The sequence below is a fragment of the Desmodus rotundus genome, chromosome 1, assembly GCF_022682495.2.
Source record: "Desmodus rotundus isolate HL8 chromosome 1, HLdesRot8A.1, whole genome shotgun sequence".
Lineage (NCBI taxonomy): Eukaryota > Metazoa > Chordata > Mammalia > Chiroptera > Phyllostomidae > Desmodus > Desmodus rotundus.
In genome coordinates this window covers 83,363,052-83,388,120 of record NC_071387.1, presented here as the reverse complement: position 1 = coordinate 83,388,120, position 25,069 = coordinate 83,363,052, and the positions used below count along the sequence as shown (strand labels likewise).

Genomic DNA, 25,069 nt, shown 5'->3' with positions numbered 1-25,069 from the left:
CTTCCAGCTGGACCACAGTCAGACCAGGTGCTGATAAGAGATGCCCGCTATCAGGGAGGGGATCTTGAAGGTGGCGCTGACCAACAAGGAACTCTGAATCAGAACTTGAGAGTGAGTGGGAAACAGTGGGAAGCTGAATGGGGCACAGGACTTTGGCAATTTTACAAACCTGGTTACAAATCCATCAGCATTGCTGTCACTGGAATGCAGTGTCTGCCCCACCTACCCCCATGGGTTGGGGTCGCCTCAGGACTACTTGGATCTTGGATCCCCAAGATGCCAAGCAAGGGGTTAACAGCTCTGTGGCCATTGTGCTGTGAAGAAGCCTGAGTCCCTGAAAGGCCATGTAAGGCTCCACAGTGGTCTGTCAGGACTCCTGACCTACAGGACCATGAGCCCATGAAGTGATCAGGATGCCAAGTCTGGAGTAGAGTGTTATATGGCAGGAATGGCTGGGATAGTCGTGGCTCCCAGGGAGAGGGAAGGGCTTGGGGGTAGGCAGGGGCAGCCAAGGACATAGGCGCTGAGTAGGAAGGTGGAGGATGAACCCTAATGGTGCTATGAGGATGACTGCTTGAGTTTCATACTACAGGTTTTATGGCCTGTGTAGCAGGGAGGCCTTCCTGCCTTCTCGGCAAACTGGTCATGGAGGCCGTGTGACCCCACCTCATTGAATCACAGTGCTCACACAGGTGTCCTGGGGCTGCCATAACAAGACATCACAAACTAGGGGCTTAGAGCAACAGAAATGTATGTTCTCCCAGTTCTGGAGGCCAGAAATCCAAAATCAAGATGTGGGCAGGGCTGTGCTCCCTCTGAAGGCCCTGGGGAGGACCCTTCCTGCCTCTGCTGGCATCTGGTGCTCCAGGCATCCTTGGACTTGTGGCTGTGTCACTCCAGTCTGCTGCGTCACCACATGACCTTTTCTCTGGAGTCTATGTGTCTCATAGGACACTTGTCATTGGATTTAGGGTCCACTTGAATGATCTGAGATGATCGATCTCATCCTAACTTAACGATCTTAAATTAATTATATCTGCAAAGACCCTTTTTCCAAAGGGACCTGGCCATATGCACAGGCCCAGGGTGGATGTACTTTGCTACAGTAGGTGGGGTGGGCGGCGAGGTGGCGGCCAGGCCAGGCAGGGCGGGCAAGGCTGGCAGGCGTTCACCTTCACCAGGATGTATTCCACTGAGGCTTTATCAGCAGGAAAATGGAAACCACAGCAGCTTTCTGCATTCATGGGAAGTCATAGAAAGAGCACAGTGGAAACTCGCTGCTTTGTATGATAATTTTGCGTTGACTCAGAAAGGAAACAGGAAGGGGCCTTCTATCTTTTTATGTGAGTTTTTATCTCTGCTGCCTGGGCCTTTTCTTTTAGTGGTGTTTCTACAAAAATACTCGTTGAATCTTTAGTGTGAACAGGAAATTAGATATGCTGACTAACTTTTCCTTTATTTTAATGGCATTTTTATTGTTTAAAAAATAAAGAAAGAGAACAAAGAGCAGAAGCCTCGTACCCAAGGTGTGCCCCTAAGAGCTGTGTTCCTCAGGTCTTCTCCATGCATTTCAGACACACACATGTGCATGCACATGTACAGATAGTAGGGCATGTTCACATGGACGGTACTTTCCCCAAGGGGTGGCCACCAGGGGTTTGCAGCTTGATTTTACCACTCAGCACTCTGCAGAGATACACATGCTTCGTGTGCCCGACATTGCTCTGTGAGGGCTGCATGTCCTCTGTGGGGCGTGTGCCCTCCCTGTGTCCCTCAGCCCATGGTAGAAGTTTGGGTGTCTCCCAGTCTGTCATATCCTTGACACTTTTCCTTGGTGTACCTCAGTGACTGTTTTTATAGGAAAGAGTTTTAGAATCAAAATGTTGGAGTTAAGGGTATATGCATGTTCAGTTTTGACCCAGGTGGCTGGCCTGTGGACAGGACAGCATTGTGCCCACCCCTCAGCATCACTGGTGAGTTCAGTCCTCACCAGGATAATGGAGAAGAGAGGAGGTTACAGGTCTCCGATCACATGTTTGCAACTTACTGGTCATTTGTATTTTCCTACTGAAGCACCTATCTTTAGGCTTCACCTTTTATTGTATAAATTGGGTAGTCGTTCTTTTACTAATTTAACTAACCTGAAGATTTTTTTTTCATTTTAGAGTGTGCTGAAAAAAGGAAAGCCTACTTGAAAGCATTTTATCTGTAAGTTTTAAAATAGACATGAACGAACTCAGACTGGAGACTAATGGGACCATCACCGGCTTCTTGGGGCTTATCTAGGGGGTGGGGTTGAGGGTGTCCTGAGGGACCAGGTCCTTTCTGACATTTGCTCTTAGAAAGGCATCAATCAGTCACATCTGCTGTGCCAACAGGACTGCAGTGGCCCCTGTGAATGGTGGGGCTGAAGAGGGGATTGGTGGTATTTGTAGCAGGCTGTGTGTGTGTGCACATGTGTATACGGGTGCACGCACATTCCTCCAAGGCAATGCACAGCATAGCTTGAGGTCTGCATTATCAAAGGCTTCTGTGGATTTAGGAGTCTCTGCCTATGAGGAGGCTTATAGAACTGTTCTCCTTAAGTTTTAACTGTTTTTTAGCCAAATAATAAAACTCACCTCCCACTCCTCTCCCTTGCCTCTCACTTATCTAGAATGATAACACATGGGTGATAATTCCTTTATGCTGCCACCAGTAATGCCACATGTTTGCCTGGGAGTCAGTGTGCATCCCAACCAGACACTGCAGGGTTTGTTGCCAGTCATTTGCACATGTGGCTTTTCATTGGAACCCTCCGTGGGGTGCTGTGTGCTCATGGGCATCTTCTCTCTACAGTGAAGATTTGCTCTGAAGCCCAGGCTGGTGGCCTCTCAGAAGCTGTGTCCCCAATTGTATTAGTCAGGGTTCCCCAGAAAAACAGAACTGACCATGTGTGTGTATAGAGAGGGATTTATTTTAAGGAACTGGCTCACATGACTAGGGAGGCTGGCAAGTCTGAAATCTGCAGGGCAGGCTGGCAGGGGAGACCCAGGGTACCTGTAGACTTACAGTCTGCTGATTCAAATGTTAATGTCATTCAAAAATACCTTTACAGAAGCCTCTGGAGTAGTGTTTGACCAAATATCTGGGCACGTGGTCCAGCCATGATGACAAGTAAAATTAACCAGAGTGCTGATCAGTACGCCAAGTACCTGGACCCCATGGTGGGCCACAGCTAAGGTGTGTGAGCTTGCTGGGCTATGAGGATGAGGGGTGACCTGCTCCCCGAGCAGTTAGGGCTCTGGCTTGTCCCAGAGGCCACTGGGCTGTCATCAGAACAGAGGAAGCCCATATTTCTTGCCTTCAGAGGGCTCTGGGAAAGTGGATTGGCATTGTGCCAGCTGAGCCCCACACTTGCTGGCCTGTGCCTCATCAGGACTTCTGCTTCACTCCTATCCCCTCTGACCTCATGTTCAGGTTTAAGCAACTCCCCCAGTGCCTCTGTGATGATTCCTGTTGTCCTCCCTCTAGAAAATTCTTCATTTCCTGACTTGAACATGCTGGAGGTGTTTATGAACGGAAAGGAAAGCCTTGGTTCTCTGCCTCCATATTTTCTTCTTCTGGGAAAAGAAACTTTGTTCGGTCCCAGTCTTGCCGTCTTGTCCCTGCCTTGTGAGCTGTTGACATTGGCCTCCTGTCCTCCTGGCCCATGCTTATCAGGCCTCTTGGCCATCCTGTTAATTTGATGATAAATAATGACGGTGAAGCAGAAGACATGCAATATGGTGTCCAGGTGGGCTCAGCCTACCATGTGTATGGTTTTGGAGATGAGGGGCTCAGTGGATAAATGGACGGAAGCAAAGAGAAGGACTGCAGGCTCCCAGAACTGACAAAGGAACATGGTTCTTCTTTCTTTTCCATCAGGTGTGTTTGAGAGGAATGATTGAATGCATGCATGAATGAATGCACTAGTCCCAGAGGCTGGAAGGGCTTGGTGTGGCCGGCAGTGTGCTGGGCACATGACGTGCAGACATGAGTGCCGGGGCTGCGACCCAGGGTGAACATGGGTTTTCTGAGCCTGGCGCTGGGCATGTCTTATGCTTCCTAGCTGCCTGATCTCAGAGAGGACCGTCACTAGGAACCTGGGGCCACAGGCCTGTCCTTGCTGTTCCTACACTGCACTGGCACAGTGCAGGGCTCCACCTGCCCTAGGCCTTAGGCCTCTGGTCTCACTATTTCTAAGAAAAGTGAGGCCTTTGGGATATGCATGAGTTTGCAGCTGCCCTGATGTTCACCATCTGACCATCTGGGCCCGCTTCCTCCTGCCGGGCCTGGGGGGCCTTTGTGGGCTCCCTGAGCCTGTTAGCCACAGGGTCATTTGCAATGCCAGAGAGCAGCTTTGGGTGGAAGTCTGGTGCTGGAGGATGAACTTGCTGATGACTACCCGAACAGTGTGGCAGTGCCAGGCCCACTCCTCTCAGAAGTGCCATCTGGAACTTCCTAGGGTCACCCAGCTGGGCGTCCAGGGGCTCCAAAGCTGGAACCTTGAGGTCCTATGGGTGACAGACCTGAGACCAGAATGTCTGGTTCAGCGTTCATTATAGAATGGTTTGGCCAAGAGGAACAGGAGAGTAAAGTATAAATTCTTTGATTTTCCCTCTTTGAGGGACACATATATATCAGGAAGAGGCTAGGGAAACAGTGGGTTGACAATTTTCCATGCTTTCAGCCCATTCTTTGGTCAGGTTGTTCTTGGAATCAAAAAATGTGAAACAATGACATCTGTTTAGTTTTTTAAAAATGGTACACATGGCCTCAAGCTTGGGCCAAACCACAGGGAAGAAAGAGAAACTAGTTTAAATAAGTTTACAGAGATAATTTATTTGGTTCTTTCATTTCTCTATCAAGGGAATATTGCTAGAAGTTAAGAAGGGGGAGACGTTCAAATCAGTTTGTATTTTTTTTGTCCAGCATAATCTCTGGGATGTTCATATTTGTATTAAAATGCCAGTAATTTCTTGACTCAACCAGCAACACAGAGTTTAAATAAAGGTTAATTCCTGCTGAAATGCGTGGGATGCATAGAGCTGGGTGAATGAATTCGATTATGTTAGTCTTTGGTGTCTCTTGGTGCCAAGTGTCTATAAGGTACAGTTTGCATTTGGACATCTTCGGGGTTGAGTCTGTTGGCAACCAGTGGTGGGGAGGCAGGAAGATGCGTGCCCAGAAACTGGTGCCCATTAGTCTGCAAAGTAGCTGACACTTCTCTGACTCAGGTGCCTGGACAGTGCAGCGCTGGGATCCACAAACACTGCTGGGGGTGTAACTTCCCTCCTCTGCATGGCCCTCAAGGAGGGGAGGCGGAATCGCCTCTGTAGCCCTCTGTCTACATGTGCGCCTGTTTGAGGTTCTGGTTGGCTCAGGTATGGCTGAAAATGCAAGCTGCTACTTCTGGCTGTGGATATATTTTACTTACTTTGTGGTTGCCTCTTCTGGGAAGCAAAAGCATGTTTCTTTGAAAGCCGAAGGGGTTGTACAAATTGACCTCTGCAGTCTCACATTAGTTCCTGGTCTCAGCATTAGCAGACCCTGTCCCCTGTGCCACGGCGCCTGCGTGCACGACATGCTCAGGGCATGTCTGGAATGGCTCGTGCCAGACTAGACAGCGGCTTTTCTACAGCTTGACCTGCAGTTCAGGTCTTTAGTTTCTTGCCTTTTAGAACTCCCATTACTGTTCATTTTTACACAAATACAGTTTTATAAATCTACTTTTCTGATGACGAATAAGGGCGTTTGTTGTCGTAAAATGTATATAACATAAAATTAACCATTTTAAGTGGCAGTTCAGTGACATTAAGCCCATCCACATTGTTGTGCAGCCATCCCCACCCTCTGTCTCCAGATTTTCAACATTCAAACTACAAACTACTGTCCCCACTGCCACAAATTGCCCCTTCCCCAGCCCCTGGCAGCCACCATGCGCTCTCTCCGTCTCTGTGAGTCTCACTACTCTATAGAGACCTCATGTAGGTGGGGTCACACGGAAGTTGCCCTTTCGTGACTCGCTAAACGTAAAGATTTTTGAAACATTTCAGTCCAATTGGTATAGTCCTTTTATTCTTTTTTCTTTAAATTAATATACAGGAATAATGATTATTTTGGTATACAGTTCTGTGAGTTTTAATACACGTATAGATTTGTGTAACCACCCCCACAATCAGGATACAGAACAATTCTGTCATCCCAAATCTATTGTCCTGTACATTCACACGCTCCCCTCACCCCTAACCACATACAGGGTGGGGCAAGAGCAGATGTACAGTTGTTCATGTGGGAAATAATACAATAATTAATAAATAACAGTACAAGAATAGACTGTTTCTCATACTTATAACTGTAAACCTACCTTTGCCCCCCACTGATCACTCTTTGTCCCTGTAGTTTACCTTTTCAAGAACGTCCTATAAATGGAGTCGTGCAGTACGTAGTCTCGAGGTTGGCCTCTCACTCAGCAAAATGCCTGCCTTGAACTGTGGGTTCTTTTTTGATCACTGAGTAGTACTTCACTATATGCTTGAATAGAGCTGACAAGACATTCCATTGTGGGCTTTTCTGTGAATGGGTGGTTTTGGATCCTTAGGACAGGTTCCCAGGAGAGGGCTTGCTAGGTCATATGGTATGGTGGGTATGTGTTTAACTTTAGAAGAAACTTCTCTGGACTGACTTACTTTCACATTATCACCAACAATGGGTGAGTTCCATTTGCTCCACATCAACTACACTTGATATTAAGTAGGTTTTAACTATTCTAATGTTTGTACAATGTCCCGTTGTGGTTTTAATTTGTATTTCCTGGTGGCTAATGATGTTAATATCTTCTCACTTGCTTATTTGCCATCTATATATCTACTTTGGTGAAATATCTGCCCAAGTCTTTTCCTCATATTTTTATTGGGTGGTTTGTTTTCTTCTCGTTGAATTTTGAGAGTTTTTTAGTATGTTCTGAATTTTGTATGCTCTTTGTCATATATGTGACTTGTAAATATTTTCTCTCAGTCTGTAGCTTGCTTTTAAGTCTTTTAACAGGATCTTTCACAGAGCAACACATTTTAATTGTGACGAATTTCTCTTTATCAGCTTACTGAATGTTGATAGAGTGTGTTACTGATCTTGTAGCCTGTGACTTTGCTAAACTCACTTGTTAGATCTAAGAGCTTTTCTTTTTTGGTAGATTCCTTGAAAATTCCATATGGAATTTTTTGCATAGGCAGTCAAAGTTGTCTGTGAAAGGGCTGTCTTATTTCTTCCTTGCTAATCTGTGTTCTTTTTCTATCTTTTTCTTTCCTCATTCACCAGCCAGGCCTCCCTTCAGAAATGGTGAGAGGGGACATCCTTGCCTTCCACCTGATCAAAAGCCCCTGTTCCAGGTCACAGACTTCTGTGTGTCCTAATGAGGTGGAAGGGGTGGCAGGCTCTCTGGGGTCACTTTTATAAGGCACTAACCCCATTCTTATGGCCCCACTCTCGTGTCCTAGTCACCTCCCAGAGGCCCACCTCCAAACCCCATCATGTTGGGGTTAGGATTTCAACATGGGAATTCGGGACACAGCCATTCAGACCGCAGCTGTTCCTGACTTGGATATTGTGGCATCTTCCTATGTGAGGGAAAGGGTCACAGTTGTTTAGTAGTTTCTCAAGCAAGATCAATTTGGCTTCCTATAATTAAAAAATCTGTGTCACTCTGGGCTTTAAAATAGGACAGAGATTCATGAACAGCAGGAGGATAATAGGTTTTTGCAAATGCAGAAGAGTTTGGAAATCCCTGTTTCAGGTAGAGAGAAGCGCCATCCCCTGTGAAGCCTGGTGTGGTTGTGGCACGCGGTCATTTGGATGACCAGGCCTGGCACAGTGACTCCTCAGTCACTCACTTTGCTGCCCATCTCACTGTCCTGTGGTAGCTCAGTCTGTCCTGCTGCTGCTTGTCCGCTACAGGCTGTGTGTGTTGTGTAGCTGGTCAGGACACTTCGGGTGAGGTGTGGTGGCTTCAATACCAGGTGCCTGTGTTACTGTAGGAAGCAGTTAGAAATGAGACACCTTTACAATCTAACAAAGAACTTAAAACAGGAGGATGGAAGCAAAAGGAAGTTGTGTTACACCAATTAACTCAGCAGTCCTGAGCCTGGTCTGGTAAGGTTGCCTGGTGTTCCGAACATCACAAGCAGGGATTGCGCAGGAGGAGGGGGGTCCTTGAGACTGTGCTGGGAATGGGAGCCTCTGTAGCAGTTTCACTTACAAGACAAAGAGCCTTTACTAGCTGAGAATGTAAAACCTTTATAGCTGTACATTATTCCCAAGATTTAGAAGGGAAGAACGAAGGGGAGCCTAAAAGCTGACTGAGGTATATAACCCCTGAACCCCAATAGTGGGTGGACTCAGATTAGCTAAGTGCCCACTTGTAGCCTCAGCTCAAGTGTATAGAACAAACTTACTAACAACTTTATTTCCTCTATACATGGGACATTTAGACTAGCCAGGTGCCTGCCTGTAGTTTTGTGCTTGTACATAAATAAACTTGCTCTTATTTCCACTATAGGTATTTGTCTCTTGCTTGAATTTGTGTCTTGCAAATGAGACAGGAACTGAGGAACAAGTTCAGGGGCCAGGGTGGGGGCGGGGCAGGGGGGAACCTCCTGACTTGGGTCTCTTCTTGGTAACACTGAGACAGCTCAGGTTCCAAGAGAGTAGCTTCCAAATGTGGGGTGTGGGGTGTGCTCCCTGCGGTCATATCCTTCTAACAATTGACAAGACTCATGACCTTTCTAGGTATGATTTCTTCTGATTATAAAACTCATACTTATTTACTGTAGCAAGTACAGAAAGAAGGAAAATTGAAGTCAGCCCCTCTACTGAGCAAGTTTGGAGTACATCCTTTCAGTACTCACAGTCCTCATCTCCTGCAGGGCTCAATTCTAGGAATCAAATGCTGGTGTGGGACCACAAGATCACTAGGTTCTGAGGTGTCAGAAGACAGGCAGCCAAGCTCGGGGGCCATGAAAGTGTGTGGAGTTGCTTGCCCGGGAAGAGCTTCCTGTGACCAAGACCCTGTGTAGCCGCGAGGAAAGAGACAGGCATGGGGCAGAGACGGGACCTGTTGGGACTACAGTGCCCACTTCTCTTTACAGCGGGTTTTCAGCCATGACACCTGCAGATTATTCATTCAGTCTTTTTCTGGGAGATTGGTGACATTTTAGTTTCTGTTCTGATTGCTTGTAAAAGAGTAACAAAACCCTTTCAAGCCATTCTTTCTAGAGCTCATGGCTTACAACCTTATAGTTATACAGTAACTAAGGCAGTGGGAATGGAGTGACATCCTTGCAAAAGGTTACAGTAATTAAAATGGAACTCACATTTGTCATTGTTACATGAACCCAGCAAGAAATCCTGGCAGTCACCGTCCTTGGCTTCACATGGGAACAGAACTCAGCTGCCACACTGACCTTTGTTCCTGCAGACAGCATTCCACGTGTAGTATGGGCACTGATCACTCGGGTATTGGTCAGTCACACTAATCGCAGTGCAAGGGTACAGTTTGGCTGTAATTGAGGAGTTGTGCATGCATGTGACCAACATGGGCCTTGAGAGAGGTGTTTCTTGAGTGTGGCCCTGTAGACAGAAGCACATGCTCTCAACGTGACGCTGTGTGCTCTGGATAGAAGGGACCTCACCAGTCCCTGGGCAACCTCTCTGGTAAGTGTGGTCCTCTGCAGAATGTCACGTCTCTGACCTCTGAAGAATGGTCTGCAGAGCATCAGCCTGTCTGAGCAGATACTCGCCCTCTGGAAGGGGTCTTGTACCATGTGGAGGCCCCGGGCTTCCTAGGGCAGTGTTTTACTCAGAGAAGAAGGCCTGAGGAAGTCCCTTTCTGATAGTAGGGTTTCTGAGAAGTGTTAGAGGAACCTGGATTGGCAGGAAGAAAAGGCACTTCTGGAAGTGAATTGGTGTCACCATTCCTTGTTTTTCACAGCTCTGAGCCATCACTGTGTTTTTGTTTGAGTAAGGGGCATAGGTTTTTCCTGACAGCAGTTAGCACTTTAACTCTTCATCACATTTTGCACCATCACCTGGTCCCAGCCCATTTTTCTTCTAAGTCTCATAGCTCTCCCGTCTCCTCTTCCCACCTTGGGCTTTGAAGTGAATGGCCTTTGAGTGGAGGGTTAGAGTGGAAGATTGATTTCTTCTAGCTGTGTAGGTTGATTGTGCAGTCACACCTGTCTGTAGACATACAAATGAATTCTCTCCATTGTGGGGGGGCGGGGGGAGCTGATTGCCTCCCATGGAAAAAGCCAGTAGTGTGCCTATTGGAAATTCTTTTCAGTATTCCTTTACTCCATATATTTTTTGAATTCACCTGAAGTTTCAGAAAGCTCTGCCCAAGTATTCATAGTCCTCCTGGGGGACTCTGGCCACAGAGGACATGATGCCTCATGTGACAAGGGTAGAAGGCCCCACAGAGCAAAGCTGGGGATGCAGGCCCATAAGTGGGTGCCCAACGATTAGCACCAGCTTCCCTGGGTAGGAGGGGAATGGGTTAGGGCTGCAGAATGGGACCACTGCCCAATGTTAGCATGAGCACAGGCCTAGGCCTCCTTGCTCTCCGTCCATGTCTGCCTTCAGTTCTGCTCTCTGCATGGGGCCAGAGACCCACAAGGTGGGTCGAGCGGGTCAAGCCCTGTGTCCTTTCACCTCATACCCTGCAGCTGCCATGAGTGTCTGTCAGACTTAAGCTGGGGTTGGATCCTCTGACTGAGCGTCCCCAGGTACTCACTACAGCCTGGAGGGACCATGTTCAGCTCAGGGGCCCTTCTCAAGGTTCCATGGAGTTTACTTGCTCTGATGGAGCTGGAAGAAAGAAGAGCTGCAGAGGGAGTGGTCTGTTTGTTTGGGTTGGGGCCAGCAGCCTAAGTATTACCTGCCAGAAGACCCAGGAAAGTGTCAAGGACCATTCCTGGTAGCTCTGGGTGCAACAGTGAGGAGGGGGTAGAGGAGTCAAGTGTGAGGGTGCCTGTCAGTCACACCCAGAGCTGGGAGGGGACACAGCCACTCCAGACCTGTGGCCACCTGCAGCTTGTCCTGGATTAAAGGCTTGTACAGACATGTCTGCATTAGAAGGAGTTTCCAGGAGGGACTTTTGTTTTCAGTGTGTACGATATTTAAGCTACTACTTCTTCCCCCAGAAAGCCCATCATGCTAACTGAATTGCTTTGAGGGTGAGGGTGGCATTGGGTGTTTGGTCCATGCCCCCTCCCCCTCAGCCCTGGGAGTCCTCCCCAACCTTCCTGTGTTAGGAAGCTGCCATAGCTTCACCTTTCACGTGTGCTTACAAGAGGCAATTTAAGATGAAATGCTTACGAAGATTAAAATAAAGGGTCTGGCAGAAGTAAGGCCTGCTTGAGTGTGTCTGGTAGGGTAATAATATGGGTGTAATAATTTATAGTTGTAATTTGAACATTTCACCTAAAATGTCATATGGTGTGGTTGAGTATGATATTGTTACATTACAGAATTACATGCTTATGATTTTGTAATAAAAGATTTTGTAATAAAAAAGGGGGTGTTGGGGAGAACCAAGATGGAGGCGTAGGTAGACACACTGCGCCTCCTCGCACAACCAGAACTGACAGAGAATCGAACAGCAAGGGGGACCAACACCAAGGAAATAGAAAATAAACATTCATCTAGACTGGTAGGAGGGGAGGAGACGGGCATGGGGGTGGAGAGGACTCGAGTGGCTGTGGCGGGACTGAGACTGGCGGAGTGTGGGACAAATGGCGCAGGCAGTCTGACCACTAGCAGACCCTGCGGCCCCACATTTGCACAGATAAACCCAGAGGGCCGGACTCAGAGTGGCGGAGAACAGGGCAGGCAGAGCAGCGGGTAGCACCCCACAGCACCACATTCCCCTACAGATAAACCGGATGAACGGCGGGGAGCGAAGCAGACCGTGCAACCCAGGGCTCCAGGGCAGGGAAATAAAGCCTCAAACCTCTGAATGAAAGCGCCCCTGGGGGTTGGGGCGGCAACAGGAGAGACTCCCAGCCTCACAGGAGAGGTTGTTGGAAAGACCCACAGGGGCCTAGAGTGTGCACAGTCCCACTTACTCGGGAACCAGCACCAGAGTGGCCCAGTTTGATTGTGGGTAGCAGAGTGAAAGATTGAAAGCCAGAGGAGAGTGAGGCGGACGCCTTTGCTCCCACTCAGCCCCTCCCCCCCACATACAGCGTCACAGTGCAGCCACCAGCATTACCCCACCCCGGTGAACACCTAAGGCTCCGCCCCTTAAAGTAACAGATGCGCCAAGACAAAAAAAAAAAAAAAAAAAAAATGGCCCAAATGACAGAACACTTCAAAGCTCCAGAAAAAATACAACTAAGCGACGAAGAGATAGCCAACCTATCGGATACACAGTTCAAAGCACTGGTTATCAATATGCTCACAGACTTGGTTGAATCTATTCGAAAAACAGATGAAAAAATGAAGCCTATGCTAAGAGAAACAAAGGAAAATGTACAGGGAACCAATAGTGATGAGAAGGAAACTGGGACTCAAATCAGTGGTGTGGACCAGAAGGAAGAAAGAAACATCCAACCAGAAAAGAATGAAGAAACAAGAACTTGGAAAAATGAGGAGAGGCTTAGGAACCTCCTGGACGCCTTGAAACGTTCCAACATCCGAATTATAGGGGTGCCAGAAGGAGAAGAGGAAGAACAAAAAATTGAAAACTTATTTGAACAAATAATGAAGGAGAACTTCCCTAATCTGGCAAAGGAAATAGACTTCCGGGAAGTCCAGGAAGCTCAGAGAGTCCCAAAGAAGCTGGACCCAAGGAGGAACACGCCAAGGCACATCATAATTACATTACCCAAGATTCAACGCGAGGACCTACATCCAAGATTACTGTATCCAGCAAAGCTATCACTTAGAATGGAAGGGAAGATAAAGTGCTTCTCAGATAAGGTCAAGTTAAAGAAGTTCATCATCACCAAGCCCTTATTATATGAAATGTTAAAGGGAGTTACCTAAGAAAAAGAAGATCAAAAATAGGAACAGTAAAAATGACAGCAAACTCACAGTTATTAACGGCCACACATAAAACAAAAACGAGAGCAAACTAGGCAAACAACTAGAACATGAGGGTTGTCATTAAGGGAGTGGGAGGGGGAGGGGGGGGAAAGGTACAGAGAATAAGTAGCATAGATGATAGGTGGAAAATAGACAAGGGGAGGGTAAAAATAGTGTAGGAAATGTAGAAGCCAAAGAACTTATAAGTATGACCTATGTACATGAACTATAGGGGGGGGAATGTGGGAGGGAGGGGGGTGGGCAGGATGGAGTGGAGTGGGGGGGAAATGGGACAACTGTAATAGCATAATCAATAAATATATTTTTTTTAAAAAAAAGGTGTTATTTGTGCCAGACCCTGTATATTCTAGAAATTTCATTGAAGTGGAAAACCAACTTACTTAAGAGATCACTGTTTCCAATGTAAAGCAGCTCTTATGGAAAGGCTGTGTCACTGCATTCTTTGTGGGGGGACAACAATTTTGTGCTTCCATTGCCACTGTGGGCCCATTCTTCTGGGAGCCCTGGGGACCCTGCCTGAACCTAGAACGGCCTCTGTGAATAGCTGACCTCTGGGATTGCATATCCTCCCATGAGAGCAGGGGCCAGGTGATGTTGGGAGGTCTGGCTTTGCATCACAGTGTGGTTGGTGGTGCCAGAGGTACCACTGCAGAGCCACAAGGGGCTCTGTGGTCTTCCAGGGTAGGGTTCACGTGGACATGTGTCTGGGGAGCCACAGGATATAATTTTCTGTTCACCCTTGACTTTTCTCTCAGACCCAAGTTCTTGAAGCCCAGATGTGCTTATGCTGAGACCGTGAGGGCAGATAGGTCACTACTGTGAGTCTGTGGTTGCCAGGCTGCCTGGTCTTTAACACCCTGAGGCTTTGTCTTACCAAGTGTGCCACCTGCGTGGTGCCACCTGCATTCTGCCCACTGCGATGGGGCTCCACGAGTGTGAAGGGAGTGCCCACCCATAGGTCACATGCTTCGTTTTCAGCAAGTGGCCGTCAGTATCTTGCAGAGCTGAGAATGGAACCACTGTAGATGTAGTTAAATGACACTGGAAAGGGAGTTAATTACTTCTGTAATGTGTCAGAGGCCTGGCTGCAGCCCAGTGAGGCTGTCACTTGGACAGACACCAGGACCACCCCCGAGAGAGCAGCATCCTCTGGGCACTGCCCTGGCCAATGGTGAGTGGTCTGAGCTGTTAGTCTGTGAAAACTGGCGTGGGACACTGAAAGTTCATGATTCACTGATGTAGAAAACTACACACTCTAACTTTATCCCTAACACCGATCTGTGCGAGGTGTTAGCCAAACATCATCTCAAGGTTTTTGGTCCAGATTATGTTACAGGAGCAGCAGGATCCTGATGAGGAGGCCTGTGCACAGCAGTGTGTCCAAAAGCTGCTGTAACAAGACAGAGAGCCCGAGCACCATCCAGATACCCAGGGGCTGGCCCCGGGTCAGACATCCACGGGCACTGCTGCTCTGTCCGCCTGCTGAACGATGGGGCTCCAAGGAGCCAGGACCCAGGTGAGCAGAGGGCTGCCATCCAGGACCTCTGTCCATAACAGTTGCTCAACTCTGACCTTGTTGGGTCCATTTATAGTGACTGGAAGCTTCCACACCTTCAACTACACCTGGACTCGCACTGGTTCCTGCATTAGAGCACATGTGGTAATACCACACATAGTATGCAACTGGTTCATGCTTTATACCTGTGCTGTCCAGTGCTGTGGCTGTCCCCACCCATGGGTGAAGTGGTCCACATGTGGCCGGTCAGAGCCAAGCAGCACAGCACTGCAAGTGTAAAGCAGGCAGGAGGCCAAGGCCCAGACCTGGGACTGCGGAATAGCTCATTCGTGACTCTGTTACTTATGCGTTGGAGTGATTGTGTGTTGGGTTTCTATTGGGTTAAATAAAATACGTTGTTAAGACTTTACATTTGCTTTTAACTCTCTGAATGTGACTTCTAGGAACATCTTGAATCACGCATGGGGCTTGCAAGTGCAGCTCACCCCACGCTTCTTTTGGAAGCACAGATCTAGACAGTTCTTTGGTGGCCTCTGCATTTGAGCTCCCCTTTCCCTCAAGGCCCAGCCTTTGGGTTGGTAGGCACTGATTAGTAACAGACGTCAGGTTTTGAGAGTACCTTCAAACCCACTGTAAGTGCTATTGTTTTTGCACTTCCACAGACAATTACTGACAGACTGCTGGGCCTTATTAAAGACGTGGGTTCCCTGTTCAGCCTGGTTTCTCCTGCACAGGGAACCCACACTCTGCTTTGGTGAGTGTGCTCCTCCCTGAATGGCTCCCCATTCTCTAGGTGTCCTCCCCATTTTCTGTGCATAAAGAGGCATGCAGTGTGTATGCAGCTTGACTTTTCACTTCACAGGGTGGTGGTGAGCAGAGCCTGCATGTCTGCAGGCACTGATGAAGCACTGCCTTGCCGCATGGGAGGAGGCACCACCCATTAACCGTCTGCTTCTCAATGTGCAGTCGCCTCCTCTGGGGTCCTACTGTTGGTGCAGCTGTGTGGCACATGCAGAGTCCTGGGAAGCTACCCGCAGGCATTCCCACATCTGGTCAGCTATTTATAATCCACAAAGGCCTGTTTTTCTCAAAAGAGTGGGTGTGTGGCAATGCTGTCATGCACCCGGGTGAAGCCAGTGAAACAAGCCTCTCATTAAGTGACATTCTGGTGCACTGGGCTTGTTTTCATCCCAATGCACAGGCCTCAGATTTCAGATCTGCCCTGCTGCTGTTTGACTGCATGTGTGGAGCCTGGCTGGAGCTCTGTGGCCCCCAGAGTGGCCCTGGCTCTCCCAATACTGGAGGAGGGGTAGCTTTCTTCAGGCCCATCTCTCCAGTGCACTGAACTCCCTCCCTGTGCCTGACATGCTCTGGGCACTAGGCCCTCCACGTGGAAGAAGCATTCTAGTGGCCGGGAAGATGGACTGCCAATGGGATCAGTAGGTCAGATAGAAGGAGTGAGATGTGGTGGGTGCAAAGGAGAGAACTCAGGTCGAGAAGGGGCAGCAGGAGGCCCTTCTGAAGAGGGGTAGCTGATTGAGAAAAGACAGGAGCTGGGCTTGGCTGTGGAGAAGAACATTCCAAGTAGCAGGAATGGCAGGTGCAAAGGCCCTGAGACAGGAGCATGCCTTTGGTCTTGGGAGCCCAGGATTTGGACAGAAATGCAGGCTTCCAGGGAGGATGGACCATGGAAGAGGTACAGGGAGCCCCAATAAGATGCTGTAAAGTGATCCTGGAGAGACATGGTGCGGGCCTGGGTGCAGCAGTCTGGGGCGGAGCATGGCCTGATTGGGCATTTATTGGGAGGTGGGGCTCAGGGGACTTGCTGCCATGTTGACTTTGAGTTGGGGTGAGGGTTAAGGATGCACCTAGGCTTTGGCTGAGCACCTGGAAGGATGGAGGGCCCACATACAGACCAGTTGCTCCCAGACTATCTAGGAGGCATCCACCCTTGGCATGTGGGCAGTAAGGCCTGGGTACATGTGAATTGTGGCAGGGAAGAGGCCCAGGAGTTGGGGAGACATCTGAGGACCAGCCCCAGGGTGGGTCCCTGCTGGAGCATTGAGTCCCCCAGAGGGCCGGCCACCTCACCTGGGAACAGGCTTCATTGGTGTATCCATTAGATAAGTGAGGCTGGCTGTGCAGGACACAGAGTGGGCCCAGCCCCAGGGAAGCCTCCATCAGGATTGGAGGGACAAGGACAAAGGCATACAGTGGTGAGGTTCCCAGTGGTGCCAGGCTGCTCAGAGGTGAGATGGCCCCAGCTAAGCCCTGTGGGGCACTCTGAGTGGCTGAGCGCTAAGGCAGCTGGTGGCAGGGGTCCAACTGTGGATGAGGCAGAGCTCACTCATGCCAGGACATAGCTAGGCTTTGGGTAGGACTCAGCACAGCATGGTGTGGGGCACAGGAAGTGGATTTAAGAAGGCAGCGCCTCCCTCCTCCTGTATGAGACTCGCATGGACACTCTCCATGCCTCCATCAGCTCCTTTTGCTGCCGCCTTTGAAAAGCAGGGTGACCCAAGGTCGGGGATGCCCCACACCTTTGAGTCAAACAGGGAGCTCATTTTTACAGAAAAAATGCTGTGGGCAGAAGAGTTTGGCTACTGTCCTCATTCGAATATGAGAAGTCCAATTGTGTTCATGGAGATAAGATCATGTGTCCAGTTTTACTGGCCACACTGGGAGGAGAGTTGATCACCAACCAAGCAGTGCTCCATTATGAACTTGGACCTGTTCCCCCTGTAGCCTCTCCCTTGGGCTCCAAGATTGGTTTTTTGGTCCCTGGTAGGAAGCTAAAGAATAGACCCAAAGAAGGCAGGTTCTAACCCCTGTCACCTCTGTCACCTTATGTAGAAATAGGGTCTTTGCAGAAGAGAGTCAGTTAAGAATCTTGAGATGGGGAGATGATCCTGGGTTATCTGGTGGGCCCTAATGCCATCACAAGTGCCCTCATGAGAGGGAGGAAGGAGGAGATTGGAAAGATAGGAAGAGATGCTGATGTGAAGACAAGTAGAGGTTCTAGTGATGGGGGCGTGATGGCTGAATTTGTGTGTCAGCTTGACTAGAGCCAAACACCTGGTCAGACATGACTCTGGGTGTTTCCGTGAGAGTGTGCCTGGAGATTAGCACTGAGTCTGTAAACTGAGTAAACAGATGCCCTCCCCCATGTGGGTGGGCCTCATCCAATCAGTTGAGGGCCTGAATAGAGCAGAAAGGCAGAGGAAAGGAGAATTCCTTCTGGGTCCTGCCATTGAGCTGGTACGCTGATCCTCTCCCACCCTCAGATGTGGACTCGAGCTGGAATTTACACCATTAGCTCCCCTGGGTCTCAGCTTGCTGACTGTTGATCTGAAGGCTTGCCAACCTCCATGATCATGTGATCTGATTCATTATAATAAATCTTTCTCTCTATATCCACATCCTACTGTTTCTGTTTCTTTGGGGATCCTCACTAATGCCAAAAACCAAGGTCTGCCAGCAGCCACCAGAAGCTGAAAAGGGCAGGAAAGATTTGCCTCCAGAGCCTCTGGAGGGAGTGGGCCCTGCTAACATCTTGATTTCAGCCCAGCGAAACTTATTTCAGACTTTCAACCTCCAGAACTGTGAGAGAATAGATTTCTGTTGTTCTAAGCCACCCAGTTTGTGGTCATTTGTTAGGGCTGCCACAGGAAAAGAACATAGCCACTATAAACAGTGCTACTGTAAATACCCTGGCCACGTTCACAAGGCCATCATTTAGTGCATGTCACTGCTGGGCCAGGGTGTGTTCCTGTTTGTTTTATAGATCTTGCCAGATCAGTTTTCAAAAAGATCTAACAGCTTGTCTTTTCATACGTGGGCCCTGACCCCAGCATGCTCCCCCAGCAGTGGGTATGAGAGTCTTTCCACTTTGTTTCCTGGCAGGGCTCCTTTGTTACCTGACGTGTGTCTCTCTGAGTCCTGGTGAGCTTAGGACCTTTGCTTGAAGATCCCTACAGGTTTGCATTCCTTCGTCTGTGACTTGCCTATTGTGTTCTTTGCCTATGTTCCTCTCAGAAGGTCTCTCCCTCTGTCACCCATTTGTAGTGGGTGGTTGTTACAGAAATTGATGGTTCTCTTCTGCCTTGAAAGCATCTATTCCCAATTCTATTGTTTGATAATTACTTTTAATAATGTGTCATTTGCCATCAAGGTCAAATAACTTGCATTTGAATATGTCTCTCTCTTTATGACTTCTGGATGCCTGTGTTTGTTAGGAAGATGACACTGCTCTCTCTTGATCTGCTCACTGGTGTATTACTGTTTTGTGTACTTGAATTCAGTTCTTGAGCATGTGTAGAATGCTCTTGCATTATATAGAATAAGTTGTCCATATGACAACTTGGGAAGGAAGTCCAGTGAGATTTCCTTCCAGGGTGCCAGCAGTAACTATTCAATAATCCATTCTTTGACTGAACTTCAGTCAACTCTGTGGTATATTACGGTCTCGTATAAACTGGTTCTTCTTGGGGGCTTCTCCCTTCCATCCCACTGGCTTGTCTCCCATGTGCCCACCTCATACAGGTAGCAGCTGTGTAGTGGAGCTGGCGAAGGAGCCTCCCCAGCTGTGCTCTGTATGCCCTGTGGGTGTCACAGGAGCGCCCATGCACATGCGCCCATGACTCTGTGTACATGTTCACATGTTTCTCATGGCTCCTGCACAGAGGAAGATTTGGATGGACACACGATGGCTGTGCTGCCTTTGGCAGTGAGGAGGAAGGTAGGGTGGAAGTGGAGGGTGGGCCAGGTAAAACAGGATACAGAGATCATCCTGCTGTGTAAAATTTTCCCTCTGTGCACACAGAATTTTACAAGATTATTAAACAAGTGAAATTGTTATATCCCAGGAATAAGGCACTGAGCAGAGAGCAAGGTTTTCATGGGAGGGTGAAAAGGTAACACATTGCACCAGCTCCACCACTGTGTCAGGGACGTGCCACGGTGTGGGCTTCTCTGCGCGTGGGTGTTCTTACCCTCTGCATGGTGGGGCATGTGTCAGTGTGGTGGGGTACTTGTACCCTTGGCATGTGCAAATATAGCTGTTCCAGGAACCCCATATCTGACCTTGGCTTCTCTCGGGAGCTCACACCTGGGCACTGACTCAAGCTCTGTAGATGCAGATACATTCTCTGTCCCCCAAATGTTTCTGTGTCCCCTAGATGCTCTCTGTGCCTGCGTTTGCAATATGCTGCCCAAGCTGGACTAGCCACACCCATGCTGGGGACCTGGTGAGGTCAGGGCTTAACCTCTTGTGGCCCTGGCCCTACCCATCCTGAAAGTGGAAATGTACCTTGAGGTTCGCACAGTCAGCCCCACCCAGGCCTGACAACCAGCAGACTCACATACCTCAGCAGGGGTGGGCGTGGGGTTGGGTAGGGTGGGTATATGCACTGCAGGCCTGGGGCTGTCCAGTCATTCTATGTCCCTAGCAGGTCCTCCTTTGGCAGCTGCTGGTGGCCCAGCCTGCTTCACAGGTGGCAGTCATGGACAGGTGGGGTCCACACTTTGCAGAGTAGACTCATTTGTCTCACAGACACCTGTGTGACCAGAGGCTCTGCAGGAACAACCAGACTTGGCACATCTGCTTCGAGGTCAGGGGAAGGTGAACCATGAGCCTCCCTGTGAGAGGAGGATAGAGAGCTGCCCCTGTGGGGAGATCTCAAGAGGATGGGGAGCAGCTGGTGCTGGTGCAGGACTGGTATCTACCCACTCTTAAGTGTGTTTTTGTGGGTGTCTTCAGCCATCTGGACGTGGGGAGTGGCCATATGTTGGGGCTGTCCTCGAGGGACCAGATGGTGCCTGGCACACCATGGGTGAGGGATTTGCCTGGTGCATATGAACCAGGGCCCACCATTGACTCAGGATCTGTGCCCAGTGGTCTGATCTTTTTCTTCCTGGGAGAGGGCTGCAGGGACCGTAACTCCTACATGTGTATTGACAGGAGAGCTCAACGGGGTGGGGGTGGGGGGCTGTACTGATTGTTTGCTTACTGTGGCACCTGCTGAAAGGAAACTCATTTCTTTTCAAATTTTACCCTGGACTGTATAGGTTCAGCCAGCAGAGGAGGTGGCTGGCAAGACATTCCCCTTCCCCTTCCTGCCAAGAGCACCTGACTTCTTTGAGACCCTGCAGGCACCTGGCTGCCCTGAATTTCTCCTGTTCTTTACATCAGCATGGAAGGCTCAGAGCTCCTTGCAGAGAGCTGTTTGTACCTCATAGACTGACATTGAAGCTTCGCCTTTCCCATGAGTGGGGCTGTGGGTGGGCACCGGGCAGCACTGGCCTCAGTTCCACTCACTGTAACCCAGGCCACACGAGAGAGATGAACCAAACTGACAACCAAAGGCTGTGGCCAGCAGTGGGGGGAAGGCTACATGGTTCCTCTGGTGCCCTGGCCAGGCCTGGTCCTGTAGTAACATAGCAGCCTGCCCACCTCACCTCTGACACTCTGCATGTCATAATCATGTCATAACATGATTTGGCCATGTGCACACAGACCCATGTGTCCAGTGGGATGAGAGTCATGTAAATACAGCTATGGGACTACAGGAGGCACTGCCAGTCTCACGGAGGTTGTCCCCTACATCCACCTCCTCCCCACCTGTCTAGGTCAGAGCTATCCCCTCTGGCTAGCCCCTAGCCCTTTGTCCTCTCAGTGGGGCCTGGTGTTATGTTGCTGATAGGAGGCCACAATTGAATGGGATGTTAGTGAAGGTCCAGTGAGGAAAGCCAGAAGCAGAAAGCACTGGACTGCAGTGGAAACTGAAGTGGTGAGAGGAATCCAGGGATCTCTGTGGGAAGGAAGCAGCCACAATCACAGTGGGCCAACGGGCTGGCTGTTCTGGACCCTACTGCCCTGGGGAGGAGCCCCCAATGCTGGGAGGTTGGGACCTTTTCATCTTCCTGCCTCCAGGATCCCCTTCTCATACCCAGGGCATCCTGACACAGCAGGGCCACAGGCACAGTGGCCAGACTCCGGGTCCCTTCTCTGACATCAGCTCTCCAGCCACTCACTCTCCTAGCTGTGCCCCTAACATGCAAGGCCCACTAGATCCCAGGCCCAGATCTTCCCTCAGGGCCTCTGTGTTCTCTGCCTGTTTCTCCTGATAGGGCGATGGCCCGTACACCACTCAGGCCCCCTTAGGCTGCCCCCTCCTGCAATGGCATGTTCACCAATAAGCCCCCTGAGAACCTACTTTCTCCTGGAAAGACCAGGGGCACTTACCTATAGGGGCCTGGGCTACATTTGAAGAGTGGGGAGGATGCCCTGGGTAGCTAATGTATGGAAGGAGCCCAAGCAGAGGACAGTGCCAAGGGGGTCTGTGGGGTCAGGAATGGTGATGCCTAGGGTATGTGCAGGTGAGGGGTCGGGGAGAGCAGGAGAGACGCCTCATGCCCTGGTTCAGGCAGCAAATGGTGAACCACTGGGCCTCTGCTCTCTGTCTGTACTATTCTTGGTGAAACTGAAGGCAGGCAGTCTGTGTCCCTGGCACCTCTCCTCACCCCAGCTCTCATGTGTACTTTGTGGCTGTGCACCAATGGCACAATTATACAGTGCATTCTTGGGTCAGATAGGGTGAATTAATGCTTAAAATTGAGACTATGATGTGGTGGACTTGAATGAACGTGGTTGGATGGGTTTTTCATTTACCAAAATTTGTACAGTGGATTTTTTTGCTAACTCTTTTTAAAGGGAAAGTACAGTACTTGTAAATAGGTTTTTAAAAATAGGCACTTCTCTCATCATCTTCCATGAATCCAGTTGACCTGTGAAGGTGCTCTGGGCCTGGGATCTAGTGGGTTGTGATGAACTTGAGATTTCTCTGCTGAGTTTGTGCTGCACCAGGAGCACCTTCAAATGGGAGTGGGATCGAAGTTTGCATCATGGATGGTGAAGGCTGCTGTTTGAAACCCTTAGCTTCTCTTGAGTACCTTAATTTTTCTGTAAAATCTTTAATCACAGAAGAAATATGTTTCCCCAAGTGTAAGTGTTTCTTTTAACATTACTGCTGCTTTAGAAAACTGCCTTCAGAGCTAATTATTTCATAGGCAATTTGCAGACCAGAGTGGTTTTACTCTCAATAGCTAGATCTTAAAGGTAAAGAGGATTAAAAAAACCCTGTTATTTAAAAAAGATATGCATATGTAACAAATCTAGGAAAATATCCAAAAATTATGTTGCAGACCTTATAAAAGTTTTTAAATACAGTATGGGGCAAAAGTAGATTTACAGTTGTTCATATGAAAAATAATATGATAACTAATAAATAACAATGTAAGAGTAAATTCTGTGTTTTGCATACTCTGTACTCACAGCTGCAAACTACTTCTGCCCCACCCTGTACATAAACTACAGCTGAGCAAGGTGGGGGTTAGAGGTGCCAACTTTGGATTGAAAATGCGTACATATAATTCTAGTCAAAGAATATAAAGAATACTTGAGTTCATTGCCTCAAAATATCTTTAAAGCCAGAAACATTCTTTGTCTCTCATGAGTGACAGAATAAGATGTTTTCATAATGTCACTTTGTTTGGAGCAGCTTTGAATTCATGATGGGCTGGATGAATATTTTCTCTAATTTCACACCATTACTAGTCAGGCTCACTGTCACCTGGCTCTCTGGTCAAATGCTGTGATTTGTGATGAGGCCCTGTGAGGCTCTGAGAGTCGTCCCCAAGCCAGACTGGGTGTGACATGCTCCCTGAGCCACGTTAGCACTGACCGTAGCCACCAGGCATGCCCTGCATCTCACCTCTGAAGCTGACACTTAGGGCGTTGCCACCAAAGGCTGTAAGGGAGAAGGAGGCATGAGAGGTCACTGGGACAGATGCCTGGGATCAGGTGGTCCGTCCTTGCAGGGTCTGCATCATTGCTCCTTCTTGTGCTCATCTGTGTCTCTCAAAGAGTGGCCTGCTGCCATGGTCTCTGGTTATAGAAACCGTCCTGTTAGACAGGGTGAGGTCAGCGGTGCTGGCAGCTGCCTGGCACTGCTTGTTTCAGTGGGTGGATAGACCGGAACATTCGTTGCTGGTTTAGGGGATTTTAGTCTTGGGTTCTGGGACCTGAGCATGTTTCTGTCCTGCTAGGGCAGCAACTCCAGGGCAGTATCTGCTATCAAACCAGAGTGGTGTGGCCAGTCCCTGTCTTGCTGTGGACCAAGACTCCCACTCACTGTGTTGAGACAGTTACTGTGGTGGTACAGTTATCTCTGCCCACCTAGGTCATGGCCTTGCTTCCCGGGGCAAGGGACACATCACCAGACCCCTGTCCTGGTGACTGTCGTGACCTGGAGTGGGCACCAGGAGCCCATTGCGGACAGCACACATGGGTTGGTGCCCATCATCACTGAGCACTTTTGTGTTCCAGGCCCACGTCCTCCCCTCACACAGTGGCATTGTCGGGAAGGGGTGCGTGCAGATGCTGGCCAGGGTCTGGGAGGCTGAGCCTGTGGATTTGAGACCTGGACAAACCTTCCTGCCCACTGCCCAACGCCTCCTGTTTGTTCACCACCAGGTGTAGGCACCACCATCCCCAGTCTGGGTCTCCTCCCAGGCCCTGAGGGTGATAGGGACATCCACTGCACCCCGCCCACCCCTCACAGACACCATGCGATATTCCCTGGGTCTGGTCCACTTGTAGGAGAATGTGCGTATAGGCAGTGGGCAGCCAGGAAGAAGAGGTGCCTTTGCCAGCGCCTGCTTCCTGTATTGGTTTCACCCCACCAGCTGTGTTGGGAGCTCGGTCAGGAAGCATTTTGGCCACATAACTTCCTCACTTTCCCTCTGCAAAAGGGCAACCAGGCACCTCAACTCTCTGTTTTCAAGACTGGACACTGCCTCTAAGAGGAGCTGATTGGTTTGCCCAGGGTCCTGCAGGAGAGCCAGCAAGAGGGACAGCTCGGCCATCCCCTCCCTGGAGCCTTGAGGTCCATGGGGACCTCTGTGGTCAGGTCAACATGATCCTTGGGCACTGAGGGGCCATGGCCTTGGCGGGACCCCTTCTCCACCCCACAGGGCTCTGAGGTGTCTTTCTCCTGGGGGACAGGAGCTCCTTCCTCCATCCTCAGGCTGGCTGGGCCCTGCCCTGCTCCCCTGAATGAGACCACACAGGATAACGGTCAGGCCCACATCTTGTACAGCCTGCCATTCAAAGAAATGAGAATGGGGCCAGCCTGTCCCACGGCCCAAGGGGAGGCTCACTGGAGGGCTCGTCCCACTGCTGAATGGAGCCTTGTTGTGGCCAAGTGGGCCCAGCTGCCCATGGCCCATCTCCAAGGCCCACACAGGCTGCACTCTGGAGCCCCCCAGGTGTCAGGACAGACACCCGAGGCAGCAGAGGTCCCCGTGAGGATGGGATGGCCAGGCCAGACTGGCTTGTTCTGAGCACTGTCCTCCCTGTGGCCAGTGTGGCTG

The 25,069-nt window shown here is 49.6% G+C and overlaps 1 protein-coding gene across 14 annotated transcripts in view; it reads left to right on the top strand.

The window, feature by feature from the left end:
* Positions 1-25,069, top strand: part of SEMA4D (semaphorin 4D) — a 109,524-nt gene that overhangs the window by 19,845 nt on the left and 64,610 nt on the right. The window contains exon 2 of one of the 14 annotated variants that reach the window (XM_053925502.1): positions 2,166-2,208. The exons of the other annotated variants lie outside the window; for them this stretch is intronic. The gene's annotated coding sequence lies outside the window, so the exon portion shown is untranslated. The remainder of the gene's footprint in view (positions 1-2,165; positions 2,209-25,069) is intronic. 14 annotated transcript variants of the gene reach the window in all.